The sequence below is a fragment of the Amblyomma americanum genome, chromosome 4, assembly GCF_052857255.1.
Source record: "Amblyomma americanum isolate KBUSLIRL-KWMA chromosome 4, ASM5285725v1, whole genome shotgun sequence".
NCBI lineage: Eukaryota > Metazoa > Arthropoda > Arachnida > Ixodida > Ixodidae > Amblyomma > Amblyomma americanum.
Window position 1 is genome coordinate 136,678,832 of NC_135500.1, and position 17,708 is coordinate 136,696,539.

The 17,708-nt window shown below is 45.8% G+C and overlaps 1 protein-coding gene across 2 annotated transcripts in view; it reads left to right on the forward strand.

Moving 5' to 3' along the window:
• Window positions 1-17,708, forward strand: part of LOC144128411 (sialin-like) — a 69,112-nt gene that overhangs the window by 8,827 nt on the left and 42,577 nt on the right. Inside the window, exon 1 of one of the 2 annotated variants that reach the window (XM_077661790.1) lies at window positions 13,432-13,572. The exons of the other annotated variant lie outside the window; for it this stretch is intronic. The gene's annotated coding sequence lies outside the window, so the exon portion shown is untranslated. Of the gene's footprint in view, window positions 1-13,431; window positions 13,573-17,708 lie in introns of those variants that run through there. 2 annotated transcript variants of the gene reach the window in all.

Here is a 17,708-nt window from a genome sequence, read left to right on the forward strand (position 1 = left end):
CAACAGTAATGTTTCTCGCCTAAAATCGGTCCGCATGTACAACAAGCTCGTGTCGAGTTGACCCTGCTCTTTTGCAGTGCATAAATTAGGCTGGAGGAGGAATTTAATGTAGTAATCGGCTACAGAGGATCATTAATCGAGAGAGACAGAGAGAGAGAATAATATGCAAAATACATCGAGGTTAACTAGGCATTTCTTGAGAGGACTCCGTAATCGAAAGAAACGATGTACTACCGGCTTATTAGACTAAGAAACGTGATCAGTGTTGCGCTCGAATACGTTATGGACAAATAAAAACTAGCCAAAGGAACGAGTGCAGGAAACGCTAATAAACGCTTCAAAATACGACCAACTAATCCACACTGAAGTTTCGCTCGAAAGGTGAAATGACTCTCCGTGATAAAAGTGGGAGAGCAGTATAAACTCCGAGAAAGTCAATGAACCTTCCTTAGCCGACAGGCCGCAAGCTTAAGCAAAATTAGGTTCCCTTGAAACGAACCTGCTCGTCGTACGAGTTTCAGGAACGGCGAGCCCACGTCATGGCCACATTAGGATCTCGAATACCTTCGAGTTCCCTGGCACTAGGCGAACGCGACAAACCACGACCATGTAGTGTGAGTCTTCTACAGCGGCGTCATTAATTGTTACGGTGGTGCTTTGTAAAGCTAAGCATAGTCTCTCAACTTTTTCGCATATGAGCTGTACACGTAGTAGACGTAGCTGTTGGACGTAGTAGGTCCAAAAGGGCTGGGCCTGCCAACTCACGCCCCATCCCGTGCATGGTGTATATAGATAGACCCACGACGGCATGAAAAAAAAAGTTTTTCGCCATGCGTAGAGCAGGTAACTGAGTTCCCGTAATGAGGTGTCATTTTGTGCCGACTGGTGCGCCACGGAGCGGGCTTTTCACAGAGGAAATGGGGGTGGGCAGAGATTGGTTGCTGAGTGCGAGGTTGCGGTTTAGAGTTTTCGAGTCTCGTGTGTGTCAGAGACGAGAGTCTTGTTTAGCACGTAAAAGCTCTCCGATCGTTATGGGCCGCGTTCAATATGATACTTTTGGACAACGTTCGGCCTCCATACCTTGACCCCATGGTACACCCGCCGCGGTGGCTCAGTGGTTAGGGCGCTCGGCTACTGATCCGGAGTACCCGGGTTGGAACCCGACCGCGGCGGCTGCGTTTTTATGGAGGAAAAACGCTAAGGCGCCCGTGTGCTGTGCGATGTCAGTGCACGTTAAAGATACCCAGGTGGTCGAAATTATTCCGGAGCCCTCCACTACGGCACCTCTCTCTTCCTTTCTTTTCACTCCCTCCTCTATCCCTTCCCTCACGGCGCGGTTCAGGTGTCCGCCGATATGTGAGACAGATACTGCGCCATTTCCTTTCCCCCAAGACCAATTATTATTATTACCCCATGGTACAACAGGGTAGCGCATCAGGATTCTGGCCCCGCATCGTGAGCGTGACTCCCGGCTTGCGGTGTTCTTTTTCACTGACAGGAACGTGGTTAGAATATGTTATGATATACACTAACGACAACATCGAAATGCCGACAGGTGTCCACTGTACATGATGCCTCAGAAACAGAGAGCGCTCTCCAGTGACGAGGTTATTCCTACTACTCGTGCCTGTCTCCTTTACACAACTGACGCTGTAAAAAAACATGTTCACGGAAAACTAGAGTGAAAAACTCCGCTGATTGAACTGCAAGGAATCAACGCCAAAAAACAGCGAACGGGAGTGACAAATTTGAAGGTTTTGGCAGTGATGTCGTTTCCTTTGTTGTAGTTGGGTAAGCCGTCTCTGCAGGGCAGAGGCGTCAAGCTTGCAGCTGTCGCCGTGTTTCATTTTTGTTCCTAAGATAGCGCACATAACGAAACACGACGGCAAACTTATTATTGATTTTTATTTTTTCAGACACGAAGTGTCTTTCATTTCAGAGCCACTTTGACCGCTAGTGGCAGAGCATGTGCTGCGTCGATGGCAGGCACTAGATTGGAACTACCGCCTCGCCGCTGAGCCAGCAGTTTTCCTGATTAAGTATGGGATTCTGGTATCATAAGGGCTTAATTCAAATTTCAATCGGTCGATTTTTTCGCCCCTCATCACTGACTGATGCAACGCCACGCCTCCGTTATCGCGGGAATCGCCACTCGACGAAGTGGTTGAGAAGAATAGTATGAACTCAAAGGAAACTAATCATGCATCATACCGGCCCAGCTGTCCCTGGGCCAGGTGTAGGGCTTCACATCTCAGCATTCTGCATAGGATACATCCCAAATTATTTTCAGATAAATGTCCATTTTGTGAGGATTACTCGAATATATTTCATATGGTGTGAGCTATGGAGCAGAGGGGGGGGGGGGGGGTGGATGTTGACCAGCTCACGCCCGGAGGACCAGAAAGCACTGGTGCAACGGGCGAAACAGGCGGCCATATCCAATGGGGTCTTTGACTAAGGACTCCACTTACTATTTTTTTTTTGCTCATAAATAAACTTTTATTCATTCATTCATTCCATCCGAAGAAAAGTCGGGGAAAGGCGAGAGCGAGACTTAACGCCTGGATTAGTGTCTCAGAAATTGAGTGGCATTTTTACTGCGATAGTTGCAATGTTGGAGGAACTTTCCCCGAGGTAAACGAGCTGGGCATCGCTGTGGGGGCGCAGAATTTCAGGCCCGAAGGTTTCCGTGTTCTCTCACGGGACAAGGAAGATGCTATACAGGTTGGCTCGAGGCCATAAGGCACATGTGGTCTATAGGAAGTGAGCCCCGTTGTTGCCACAGCAACGAATGCGCCGTCTGCTGTCGTGTGATCAAAGTGCCGAATGACTCGAGTTCTAACGTAATTCACTGGAAAATTTAATGTCATTAGCCTTACTACCTTACGCAACCTACTTAGTTCGCCACAACTCATTCGCTCATTAATACCTATACGCTCGTCTCCATTCGGCACGCTGAGAAGCATTCGACTTCGTTAGAAACAAGCTCCAACTGAGTATAGTGTTTTATTCACAAATTTCAATGAGATGGGGCACCTCTGCTACATTTTTGTTGCGAATGGCCCCATTTTCCAGACACAGGCACAGTTTATACATACAGCCACCGGTTACACGCAATGATACTTTCAAATACAGCTTTTTCCCAAGGGCGATTAGAGAATTGAATGAACTACCTGATGCAGTAGCCATATCATCATCTCTCAGTGCATTTACAGCTGGGTTAGAGGGTCTCATCTTCCCTGACAAGATTGCGTCTGTGTAGATTCTGTTTCCGGTGCGTATAATACGAGCGTCTTTTTTCCCTCACTTGTTTACTGTGTGCCACTTTTTCCATTTGCTACCTCTGCTTTGCATTGTCGTTGTCTTTTTGTTGTTGACTTGGAGCGGGACTTTCCTTTTCTTTGTTGCATATTTTTTTCTCCACTCCTGTAAGAGCCCTTCTTGGGCTGACAGTATCAACAAACAAACAAACAAACAAACAAACAAACAAACAAACAAACAAACAAAATTCTGACACTTACTGGCGGTGCGCTGGCGCTTGAGTTTATGGCCACTTCTTCGAAGTGTGAATGAAGAACAATGGCATCTTGAGCAAGATAATTTTAATATTATATTTGGACAGCACTGACAAGATTTTGATCGTATGAGCAATTCATTTATTCAGCTAAAAAATGTTGACAGCTTTGCAAGCGTTACGATTGTTTCCTGAATGTAATGGCATTAGATCTGGACGTATAGCGCCAACGCTGTCATTTCTTGTGCGTCTGTGGCACGAAAATTAGGCCTCATGGGCCAAACATGGGGTTAAATAGGGCAGTTTCAATAATTTCGGCTAAAATATGTGGACATTTAAAAACTGTTGCGGTTTATTTAAATTGTTTGCAACACTCAGAAATAAACAGAAAAAAAAAAACGCAGAGCTCACAAGGCCTTCTTCTCTGAGAAGTTAGCTGAAGTTATAAGAAATTTTGTTTCAAATTCTGAGAAGTGCTCGTTATGTGCATTTGTGCATATTTATGCACATTAATTGTGGGAAGAAGAAACTTTTTATGAGACCCCCTATTTGGGAACATTGATGGGGTTCTTAAAGGGAGAGGAGGATGGATGTGCGGCACTGCTATAAGTGATATCATCGCTTTAGGAAAGTGTGTATTTTACTTTCAAGCATTTTTCCTTCCGGCAAAAGTCAGCACGCAGAACGCTAACGGGACGTTTTTAATTATTAGAAAAAACCGGTGAGAATTCCCGACGGCACTGAGCTTCGAATTCTGTACGAACCGCCCACTAGGCCTTTATACATGTCACTGTCGCCTCTGCATCGCCGTGGCTTCGATTTCTGCGATGTCACCGCTTAGCGCGTCAACGCAGCTGGATGAACAGCCGTCTTGAATAACACTTGTGTAAAGGCAGCAACATTTATGGCGTGTTATTTTATTGATGTTCGGAGCTCATTAGCTATCATGCACAGCTGCCCAAGCCAAGTCGGGAACATTTTCTTTCCCTAATACTTCTCATCTATCTAAACACCCCTTCTTAGAGCCTTTAGGACAATAAAATGAATTCAAATTTATTTTGTTACATTTATTTGTTGTCAAACTTTTCAAACCGTATTAGTTTTTTAACAAAGCCGAAAATCCGGCCTCCATTGAACCAACGAGATTTAAGCTAAGAAAACTGGCTGCGGTTGACAGAGATTGAGGAATAGCAGCATGACCATCAGCATGACCATCAGTAAAATCTACATTTTACTGATGGACCTATGCCAACATATGTCATGTGACTGCGCGTGTAATTCTTAATTAACCATACGCTATTGTCAGCAGATACGGGTTCGAATCCTCTTGTCGAAGAAAAAAAGGCAACAACCTTTTTGAAGTTAATTATTGCTCGTTGGCGATTACAGATTATAGCATTTAGTCATATATATCAATGACCTCGTATTTGTTATCGTGAAAAGGTAACCACCTTTGTAATGCCCGCTCTGGCCTTCGAGTGCACGCAATATATGACTGCGTATTCACGCCTGTATTCTGGGACATATTGACTTCACCGAGAGCCCTACAAGCCCTTCGAAGCAGAGACCTCTAGTTTACGAGTTACAACATACTGGCTCCCCTGTGTCACGATACTTTTCAATAGAGCGCAAAAGATGATAGGATTCGGCACTATGCACCTATCGCGAAGCTACATATAGCTAAACCTGTCGCACTTGGACAATATAGGCAGCGGTAGCGAGCGCGCGAGAGACAAATGCGCAAATCAGCCGTTCGACTGAGCGTTAATTTGCTTCTCTTGAAAGTGCACAAGGCGCGCAGTCTCTCGCGAACGGCAAGAGACGCGCGTGATCGGGCTGACGTTTGTCTTTGCTCACGGGCGTATTTCTTGCTTGCGTTGCGATGGAGACTCGTTACCGGCTCAATGGTGAAGAGTTTCGAAGCAAGTACGGGAGGCAAACATGAAGTAAAGGTGCGCTAATAGACTAAGCCCCGCCGCGGTGGCTCATTGGTTAGGGCGCTCGACTACGGATCCGGAGTTCCCGGGTTCGAACCCGACCGCGGCGGCTGCGTTTTTATGGAGGAAAAACGCTAAGGCGCCCGTGTGCTGTGCGATGTCAGTGCACGTTAAAGATCCCCAGGTGGTCGAAATTATGCCGGAGCCCTCCACTACGGCACCTTTCTTCTTTCACTCCCTCCTTCATCCCTTTTCTTACGGCGCGGTTCAGGTGTCCAACGATATATGAGACAGATACTGCGCCATTTCCTTCCCCCCCCAAAAAAAACCCAATTATAATAGACTAATTATTTGAGAGGAAGGGGAACACTCACTGAAATGAAATGGAGCTGGTATGCACACTTGGCGTATTGGGCCGACTATCTCAAACCCTTGATAGTTAATAAAACAGAAAAAAATTATTCTTTTGGAAGCATAAATACTTTAAATAATTAGAAATAGGAAGACCAGTGATAAAATGTAAATTGGGCGCAAAATTTACATAATACTGCATATACTATGCGTCGACACCTAACAATCACACATATCCAAAATGGTTTTTGTCTTTTCCTCGGAAATCGAGGGCGCCGGGCAGTCAGATTGAGTGACGCGCTTACAGGTTCGCTAGAATAACGGGGTTGCGGAGGGCGCAAGAATAGAACAAAGGGAAGTCATTTGGGAGAAGTCGTCTTCCTGTAAATGCTCGGCTCGCCTTGTGGCTAAAGAAATTATTATTATTATTATTATTATTATTATTATTATTATTATTATTATTATTATTATTATTATTATTATTATTATTATTATTATTATTATTATTATTATTATTATTACGGTTAATACATTTTAAGTGTGGATGTGCATTGTGGATGTATGCAATCCGTAACTACGTTGGCGATGCGAACAATATTTGACAGTGAAAAAAGACTGAAAATATTTGTTGCATCCTGCAACTCCTCCTTTAAAACACAAAAAGCCTTATACCGCACAAACTTGTCTCCCTAAGGACGCAGGAGTTTGGAGAGCTGTATAAAATCTGGATAGCCGGTGTAGGCGATTTTGCAGGACGAACAGTTCACTGCGGCACAGGATGCATTCAGACAGTGAAAGAAGGGCATTCTTTTTGTATTTTGCATCTGAGCCTTGTATTTATTGCTGTATTTTGTGTTACAACTTGTATTTAACATTTTTTTAATTTTGCTAAACCTGTTCTTTTTTGCATATATTATGTACTCGCCCCTCCTGCTTGGGCCTACTGTAGGCCTGCAGTATGTTCTAAATAAAAAAATAAATAAATAAAATAGCCGATATCTTAAATATAGGAAATACGCAGAGAGTTGGCATGCAAATGTAAAAATCGACCAAACAATGATTATTAGGCATGTAAGAACCATCAATAAATCAGCCGGTCGGTTGGTCTGGCAATCAATCAATCAATCAATCAATCAATCAATCAATCAGTCAATCAACAATCAATCAATCAATCAATCAATTTTAAGTTGGGGAATAACTGCTGCTGGGCTAATTGCGGAAGGCCCCTATTCGTTGCAGTGCACGTCTAGTTCTCATTAGGTTGCGCTAAACACGCCCCTTTCTCCCCCTCTCTCCCCCTCTCCTCTCACTTCGCACACACGTTCTTTTTGTCCTTCTTCATGAAGGTGCTTGTGAGCAGCGTTTCTTTCAGGGCGCAGCTGCTAGCACGTTTTTCGTTTTTTTTTTAATTTCGTGCCCGTTCGGTTGTTTTTACTATCGATAAAGGAACACTGGGCTGCCGACCGCTTTCACAGGTTCGTCGAGGTGACCGCCTATGCTGCGCGGTCGTATGTTTAAACTGCCTGGGTGTGGACCACAAACTTTGAATTCGGAACTTCGCCACAGATGAGGACGTGCGCTTCGTGCCGGGAGCGTGTTGTCCACTGTGATCCTCACCGTAGTGGCCATTATGGTGCGATCCTCACTGATACATCACTGTAATTCATCTGTACTTTCAATGGAAAATTGTTCGCACAGAAACGGCCACCTTAGGCATATTTATTTAGAGAGTCCATAGATGATTTCCCTTGAAAATTTCGCAAAGGCTGGGAGCATGAATGCGCCTGTGCCCTGTACCTTCCGCGTTACAGCGTCGTCGGGCATAAAAATTACAGGTTCGCACTTAAGTCTACTTATGAGCGGAAATGCGAAAGCCTTTGCTTCTTCTCTTTCTGCCTTGATTTAAAATTTTTATTTTCTTTATTGTTTTGTCTTTATTTAATTTTGATTTGTTTCTTTGTTTTGTCTTTGTTTTTACTTTTATTTTCATTTATTGTTTCTTTTGTTTTTTTTTTCATTAAATATATGCTGCCTATCAACTGTTGATTGACAGTTTGTGCGTACAACTTCCGTCCACAAATTTCCGTATACAGGTTCCGTCCACGCCACTCATGATCCAAGAAAAAGTTACAGCATTGCACTTCAGTCTGCTTATAGGGGCTGAAATACGAAAGCCTTTCCCTGTCCTCTCTTTGCCCCTTCATGTTTCTTCTTTAATTCAAAGTTTTTATTATTATTATTATTATTATTATTATTATTATTATTATTATTATTATTATTATTATTATTATTATTATTATTATTATTATTATTATATTTTAATTGTTATTGTTTTTATTTTTCATCTGTTTTATTTTTATTTGTTTCATCATTATTTAAACTTTCGTTGGTATGTTGCTAATGAAGTGTTCCTTTCTAACTTTTACATTTTTGTTTTATTTACCATACAACTTAAGATTGACAGTCCGTGCGGACAACTTCCTTCCGCAAACTTCCGTCTGAAACTTCCACCCACGCCACTCGTGAGCCAAGAGAGGCTTACTCCTTAAAAGAAACTACGAAGATTCCTCGCCCTACCTGCAAATGAGTGTACTAGCGACAGCATGGTTAATGCGCCTCCAAAGCGTTTACTGAGTGCGTGCTGATGCATGGGTGTACACAACGCGGGAACACATTTCACAGGACTAATGTGACTGAATGTTCTTGTTCATATCATACAGTGCATCCCGTTGTTCACCTCCGGTTTTCATTTATTTTTGCACCACACACAAACATTTGCGCCCAAACTCAAGTTTCTCGTCCACTGAGCTAAGGCGCTACGTCAGAGGTATACCTTGTGCACTCATTACGACAAGAGTAATGGGTTTTATTTTGTTTTATTTGCTTTCTCACTGACGCGCACTTCTGCCCGCTCGTTTCGGATTGTCCGGTCGTGCTCATGCGCCATTATTTTATTGTCATCGGGGCCCGCCGGCCAGGGCCGGCTTCGAACGGCAACAAGCAGCCTTTCCGCTAGAAAGAATAACCTGTAAGCGTGGCCAGTAGAACGTGGCCAGTAGAAACAACAAACTTAGATTATTGCGTCCTCCTGAGTGGCTCAGCTGCGAAAAACGTGCTGTACAAGAGAGTTATTCAGCCGCACTATATTTCTGAGCGGTCAGTGCTGTCACATGGCAAAGGCTGCTAAGAACAAAGAATAAGTGTGATGCATTATCATCACGGGAAAAGCCAGCCGTTGTGGTCTGCCATGAAACTCGATGATTGGTCGAGACAGTTATTATGTCATCAAGTCACGTGACGTGTCACCTGCCACCTCCACCCCCGCCTGTTCTCTCCCTCTGTCCCTTCTCTCTATCTGCATCGCCGCAAACAGAAGCCTCATCACGAAAAAAAAGGCGTTGTGGTTTGTGATAAAATTTTCTCGTTCTATGCTATTGCATTCCCCACGCGTAATGTCATTAATTGTCCGCATAGTTTTTCTGAACCATTTTTAGCTTATGACTGAATTAACCCTGTCAAGCCTAAGCAACGAAAACGTCGAATAAGAGTTATGACTTCCTACGTTGCGTCACTATAGCGGTCCCTGAATATCAAAATGGCAATCATAAGAGATTTGTTAAGAAAATTTTCATTTATGCATACTTCATATCGGATAGCTATCTTAACTTCAGTATACATAAGAATGATAAAACTCCACAGAAATGCTCAGGCGCATATGTTAAACTAAATTTAAAATGCAAAATTGCGCCATCAAATGAAGCAGTACAGCCATATACATTTTAGGCTGCTTAATCGTTAATGTTAGTTCTTGCATACAATCAATCAATCAATCAATCAATCAATCAATCAATCAATCAATCAATCAATCAATCAATCAATATTTTATTTCTTCCTCAGAAAAAGATTAACGGAGGACGAGGAGGGCTCGAAGAAAAAGTGGAAGTTTTCACTCGACGAGCTTCCAGCCCCCAGCAACCCGATCTTCCAGCAGCCCTCCTGCGTCTCTGGCGATTGTCACTTTGACATTGTTTTGATGATTGTGATAGAGTAGGCCGTTTCTGCTGCCAGACTCTATCTTACTGGTACTCAACTATAGGGCAGAAACATGGCGGGTAACGAAAAGTGTTCAACTTAAATCGAGGACAATGCAGCGCGCTTTGGGAAGGAAACTGATAGGTGTAACGTTAAGAGACAGGAATAGGACGGACTGGTTCAGGGAACAAATGCGTGTTAATGATATCCTTGTCGAAATCAAGAGGAAGAAATGGGTTTGGGCAGGACATGTAATGCGAAGGCAAGATAACCGCTGGTCCTTAAGAGTAATGGAGTGAATTCGAAGAGAGGGAAAGCGTAGCAGGGGGTGGCAGAAGGTTAAGTGGGCGGATGAGATTAAAAAGTTTGCAGGAATAAGGTGGGCGCAGCTGGCAAAAACCAGGGGTAATTGGAGGTACATGGGAGAGGCTATTACCCTGCAGTGGGCGTAGTCAGGCTGATGATGATGACGAATGCACATCTGCGAGCACAAATAGGAACTCTGCATATGGTTGCAGTACATATCGTGCATGATAAGCTCGACATTACACCGTCAATGTAGCGTGATTTGCGTGTTTATTTTTATTACTGCATATGCACGGCTACCATCATTATTAAGAACCATTGTTAATTACCATTCATCATTTATCATTCTTGCTGGTGACCTCACAGAAGTTTTTCTCTGCATGCCCCGGTCACAAACTGCGCAGCCCTACTTTAACACTGAAATACGAAACAGAGCTGCATTTAGTTCACTGTCAAAAGCGGGAAGCAGTCGCTTCAATCCCGAGGTCACCATTCACGTCGGTGTGACAAGCGACAACGCCGACATCTTAAAGCCCGCATAGTCTGCGCGACGTAAATGACGGCGGACTTTGCGGAATGGCCACCTCCGTGTATATACGCCTGCAGGACCGCGAGAATCGCGCGACGCAGCTAGCACGGAGCGCAGTCTCTGTTCTAACGTCGGCTCGTGTAGGCGTCGACAGCCGGGGTAGTTCATTCACTCTGAGATGACTTATGTCTCTAATGCTGCCATCACATAAAGCGTTTTTTCCCCTGCCATTCATTTTCATCGCATAGAGGCGCGCATTTTGGGCTTTACTCAACGCACTTGTGAGCGCGGACGTCGTCAAAGCCGCCTCTCGCATGCTCGGCCACTCTTCACCGTTTCGCGCTTCCAAGTCCCGTGATCTCGCAGCTGTGAGACGGGAACCGCAGCTGCTCTTCTTGCCGACTGCCCTGGAATCAGTTCTTTTATTTTTGTTCCCTTTTTCTCGGGCCGTATTCACCTCGCCCTCCACATTCGCCGCAATCCGATTCACGCCGCAATATCTGCTGTGTCCTCACACACGTCGCCGCTGTTTTGTTTCGCAATCCTCCCTGACGTGTGTCCAGGGATGGAAGCCATCAACGCACCTCTGTTTCCGCTTGTGCTCGTGCTGAGCGGCGCAGAAGGGCTTGCCAGAGGAAACTTGTTCTTTTGAGGTCCGCCTGGACGCCTGTCTTAGAACCGTAGGTCAAGACTATGTGTGAAACATATTTGTGTGCTTGATTTATTCGTGCACATACATCTTCTGCCTTGGGCGTCGCGTATGCAGCTTATTATATTACGTCATCACTCCCTCCCGTCTTCACCCAATCCCTGCTTCTTTTGGTTTCCTTTCCCGTCGACCCTAGTATGGAGAATTCAGAAAGTAGCCAGGGAATTGAATATAATACGACTACATTCACCACCTTTCTCATCCCGGTGTCCGGGCCTCTCAGAGTCTCGTTGCGGAGTGTTTCGTCCGGCCTGGCCTCAACGCCAACGTTCGCAGTTGGGCTGGGGCGTGCCTTGCCTGTCAGCAGTGCAAGATTTATCGCCACACTACGACCCCTCTAGGAAGTTTCCAGCCTCCGGACTCCCGTTTTGCACTGATTCACATCGACCTGGTCGTGCCATACTCACCATAAATGAGCGTTTTACGCACTTTCCGGAAGCCACCCCTACACCGGACGCCAATGCGAAAACGGTTGCCTCCGCGCTCATCTCCACGTGGATCGCTCGTTTCAGCGTGCGAGCAGAGATCTTCACCGACAGAGACCGCCACTTCGAGTCCGCGCTTATGGTGACTTCCAATCGCAGAGTTAGAGCACTTCTGGAGCAACGTTTCCTGCTCTTTTCGGAGCAGCTGTATTTGAAACGCAGATCTGAGGCACGGATCGAGTCTTCCAATCGTAGACAGGCAGCGGTTGCCGCGCCGAGATTGCTCCGTGGAGCAGTCGTGACTGCTCCGCCGAAATCGGTGGATCCGACCGAAAGTTTGCATGACGTTCTTTTTCAGCGGCGATAGTGGCGCCCCACATACTCTGGCCTGCATGCTCTGGCCAGAGCAAGTGTACTCCAATCGCAATTTCAGGTCGCGCGCTCTGCGCCGGATTCAGGCGCTCTTTCACAGAGCGTGCAGACCGCTCCGGGCCTGCGAATGGAATTCACCATTAGTTTGACCCAGGTTCTCGGCATCGCCCACCTCAAGACTACAGCTTGCCATCCGCAAGTCAATGGTTTGGTCGAGAGGTTACACCGTCAGCTGTAGGCGTCGCTCATGGCTTACGATCTTCCGGATCAGTGGGCCACTTTCTTGCCAGTCGTCGTTTTAGGCCTTCGAACGGCCATCAAGGAAGACCTGGGATGTGCCCCTCCTCATCTCATCTATGACACATTGTTGCGTCTACCGGCTGATTTCGTGTGCCCGCCTACCAAGAGCGTTGTTTGTACTCCTGGAATACCCTACGTTGAACGTCTAACCACTCTTCTGTCCCGTATCTGCGCCCTTCCGACACACGTGCTCACCAGAGCAAGCCGTCCTTTCTCCGCCGCGATTTGAGAGACAGCGCATACGTTATCTTACGCGGGGACTGTGCCCGCCGTCTGCTTCAGGCACCCTATACTGGACCCCATCTCGTCGTCGCGTGGGGCGACAAAACTTATACGCTGCTCGGACGGGGCGAGGACGGACGGACGGACACTTAGTAAATGTGTTTCACATGTGTTTCTGAAGAGTCTGGTCCAACAGCGACTTGCTCTCCAGCTTAAGTGGTGCGCTTAGTATAGAAGAATAAAAACAGTCGTGAAGATCTATCGCTATGGAGCCCTTTAATATATAGTCACGCTCACCTTGAAATCACCCACCCTGTTTACGGTATATAAACAGAGGAGAGGTAGATGAAGGGTTAGATTGGAGGAGAGGTGAACACGGGTTCCAGCTGTTCTCTGGGCGCAGCGAGAGCGCTGACGCTCACGTCGGGGGCATCTCGCGAACCACATGACGCATACAACAGGCTCCGAACAGGTGTTTTTGTCATCCAGGTCAGTCATCGGGTTGGCTTTGTTTCGCTACGCCGGTTGCGCGCTGGGCCGCGACAATGCCGCCCTTTTCCCCTCCGACATTCACCCATATATAGTCTGGGCCACAGAGTTGCGCGTTGCTATCGCTACTGTTCCCTGAAGAGTCTGCGCGAGCGCCATGCGGGCTTTCACTGTCAGTCTGCGCATCATGCAACTCGCGGGGATCGCCGAGTCAGCTCCAGGAAGTCCAGCCTTGGGAGTCGGCCAGAGATCGGCGCGGGACGCCAGTGAAGAGTTTTAGCGGGAGCACGTAAAAGTAATGCGCGCGACAGAGAGATGAGAGACGAGATTGCTGTTTTCGTGACTTGATCGAGGCATGGGAGGCGAGGAACAGGAGAATAAGGGAGGTGAGCGTCCACTCACTAAATATAAACAACGAAATGCCTGAGCACTGGGTTAAGTGCGAAGGGATTAGAAAGGCGATAATACTTTCTTTGCAGTGACTTGTGGTAGCCACTTTGTGCACCAAAGGAAGTTCTGAGTTCGCGGCGCGTCTCGGTGAAATTTACAAATAATTGTTCAAATCTGCCCATATCTCTGGTTTATTTTCGATTAGGCAAATACGCACAAGCCGATTCAGCAATATTTATCGACATTCGGTTAAATTAGGTCTCGCGGGCACTTACACTGATCGGCAATTGCATTCATTGGCACTCAATGTAGTCTCCACCGTCTCGGGCTTGCAATGCTTATAGGTGAATAATATGCAACTGCAGATATTTGGGGTCTCATTCACACACGTACTCGTAGAACCTGCCACGTACCCGTAGAACCTGTCAAGAATCGAGTAGGGTTTCACCCGGTTCTCACCCGCTGAAAATTTTTCTGAAAATTTGCATTAAACCTATTTTCTACCCTGAAATGCGCCCTCAAATAAACGTACCATTCCACTCCACAAAGCGGACGGCCCAGAACCTAAACTATCTGCGCTCTTTTACTTATTCTAAAGCGGTTCTTGAAATTCTTTGTTGATGATTTTCTATATCCCTTTTCTTTTAACTGGCCGCCGTTAATGGGAGTTTCTGCCAGCACCTGTTTTTGTCCTGCGTTTCTTTTTTGTCCCCAAAAAATAAACCACAATACTACCTATTTACTATAAGCAGTAACAGTGAGAAACCACATCACTACTGTTAGATTAACCTGCCGTTAATGTGAAGAAGCTGTAATTTATGAGAATATTCTACTCAAATGATATATATTTTCAAATGCATCTTCGCGTTAAACGTATATATTGTTTTAACCAAGCGTTTCAGACAGCAGCAGTGCGGCGTCCTTGCCATGCGTGCTTTGTAACATAGCGGTGTGGCCTGCATATTACTCAGCCCTGAATTATTTCATACGTATAGTTCGCACTGGCGACTTTTTTTTTTAAATGTTATTTGAAACAAGAATAAAAGCGACAAGCCGCCTGCCATGATGCTCTTGGCCGCAATGAGGAATTTTAATTGAGACAGGCAGTGCAAAAAGAAGACATGAAAGTGGATGGCACGTGAGCGGGACCTCACATACGTGGGACAGACATTCAATTAATGGTCTAAAAGGGCGCTAGAACAGGCACAAACAGCATAAAAACGCAGTCAAAAACGGCTTAGCATCTGGCTTGAGAAATTCGCGGTTTCTGTGTTAATTAGAGGTCAATGTAAGAGGCCTTTGTCCTGGTGTGGACCCAACTGAACCAATGTTTATGGTGTATACACCATAGCCATCAGTGGTCAGTGTTCTTCGATACAGCAACTTCGAAACCAGGTTATTCTTCGGGGCCTTTCTGCCGAAAAATAACAGACAGTGGCGCCCTCTATAAACTGGGCAGACAGCTATCGCTGGATCTTCTCAACTTTTTGTATCCACGCGGTCTTCGCGGTTTGAACAGCATTGAGCAGTTCGTCCGAAAGCCACAGATGGCGTGACAGTCTGCTAAACTCCGGGTTTTGGCCCAATCAATGCCCCAGATTTTGGATACACAGGTTCAATAGGGCTTTCACAACTGGCATACTCCGAGAGCTCTGAGTAGTCGTGCTGTAGGTATTGCTACCGGTGGTGGTGGTTGTGGTGATGATGGTGATTATGATGGTGATGGTGGTGGAGGCGCAGCCGCGAACACTCAAGTAACACAGAAGCAATAAGAAGCGCACTCTACAGCAAATTCTGCCGCTTGAACTTCCAGGGATTCTCATGGTAACAAGATGTGGAGCAAAATTACCACCGAAGGGGAAGAATTAATCGCTGATTACTCGTGACAAAGCGATAGCATAGCCGCTCCCCATAGACATCCTTGCCATAGACACCCGTAGTGTGACCTGCTCCCATAGACTCCCTTGCATGCGTTAATTGACGGTTTGACTCCTGGTAACCGGCGCAAGCTGCCATTTGCATCTAATATTTGCCCCAGGAACCGGCACCTCTCCGACTGTGAAAGCGACACAACAAAGCCGGGAGAACACCTCAACGGATTCCTTATGTCTTCGCATATCTTTAAAATATGAATATTGACTGCGCCCTGTCCTTTGATGAAGGCCTGCGCTTGCCCCTATTGCATATGAGCGATAAGCGAGTAACTTCAGCCTACATCTTTTTGGATTTTCAAGCTCCCTTTTCCGTCATAATTCATTATCGCTTTCTCCTGGTAGTAGGCTATTACGCACCTTCGTCATCTGGCAATCTTGACTTCAAGTCCACCGTTTTCCCGTTTTAAATTATTTGTAGTGTTATTTTTCGGATGCTGTACTACAGCTCAACAATACTGTGCAGAGCTCTGGGAGTTATAGCTGACGTCCGCTAACCGAGAACCTGGTGCTCAGACTTGTTTGGGGTTGCCTGGCACCCTGGCTCTGACACCGCTGATTGGCCCCTCTTACCGGTCAGCATCAGATAAGCAGTCATCGATGGTTCCCCAAACGGATTTTCCAAACACCATCTATGCATCACGCTGAAACACGACAACTTAGATGCCTGACATCGCCACAAGCAGAGCCATCATCGGCTCACCCGACGATACACGGCACATGCAAATGATTGTAAAACGACCCTCCCAAATCAGTTAACTCAAGTGAAACGCCCGATGGGGCGAGGTATGTCACGTCCGCGGCAGGAATTAACGCCGCAGAAGGACGACTGAGTAGATGAAGATATGCATAGAACAGGAGCTGAAATCGACGCTCGAGTTTTACAACACAGCAAACATGCTCGAAAGATCGGAAGCATCACTTTCATTGTATCGAAAGTACAAACTATAAAGAGTGAAAGGAAAAGAAAGTAATAGGAATATCGCCAGAACTGCTCTCCTGTTTTCGTTGAAATAAGATCATATTGATGAGCTCAAAGCGGAGCTTTCGCTTCTGGCATCGAATGTTTTGCCGCCAGCAGAATTTATACTGAGTACAAAACTAAAGGTGCAAAGCTGAGTACTAAGCGAGTACATAACATCACTACCGATGTCAGCTCACTTAATTCTACAGAGGCTGTTTGGCGAATGCAACGCTCGAGCTGTACTACACAAACGTTGGTTGCATTTAAGCTGTCTGCGGCTAACATTGAACAGCTGTGGACTTTCTTCTACGTACGAAAAGTCGTTTGTCTTCAGTGAGCGGAGCTTAGATAGTCTATATACTTCTTATAGACTCTATTGCCTTCCTATAAATATTTATTTTTGTCTATTCATAATCTATAGACTGTCTACAGACAAAAGTCTACCAAAAATGCATTTCTATAAATTTATAGATCGTCTATAGATTCTCATAGAATTTGTATTGCTTATATACTGTTCTCTACGATTTTTAGACAATCTATTATACAGACAAAAGTCTATTGACAGTCTATAGACTGTCTAAAGAAATTTTTGTAAGGGAATTGTCTCGTAGCGTGGCACGCTCCATCTGTGGCTTCTGCATAATTTTTACCTGAATGACGACGGCGCGAGGCCTGGCTATATTTAGAAGGAAGCTGGAGGAAAGGTGTATGGTCATACTCGTATGTCCCATACCCTTCCCGTCCCGCTCTGCCTTTATTCAAGCGTGAAATCGGCTTGCCGCCGCGGTGGTTGAGATCGACAGGCGAATGCTTCAGCGGCCTCGTGAACGCAGGCAGTTGGAGTGCAATTTTGACTGATGACGCGGCCCCGACATGAATGTGCTGTCGCAACGAAGTGACTGCGGTTGTGAGCTATTTGGTGCATCTTGCGGTCACGATGAAGGTATGCGCCATCTCTCGTGAAACAACGCCGGGACCGAAAAAAAGCGTGGGTGTAGAGTGATTGTGCGAGCTATTGAGCGTGACGAATACAAGAGCCACGTCGAAAACAATGCGAGCTGTGTGTCTGAGCCCATAGAGAGGTGTTCGAGTCTGAGACGTACTATCACCACAAAATGAAACGCGAATAATACGATTGAAGCGCGAACAGCAAAACAATAAGATCTTACTGTTGAGGGGACTAACTACTGGTGCGGTTGATATACACTTTGTAAGCGTTAATGAACACCGCGTGTAT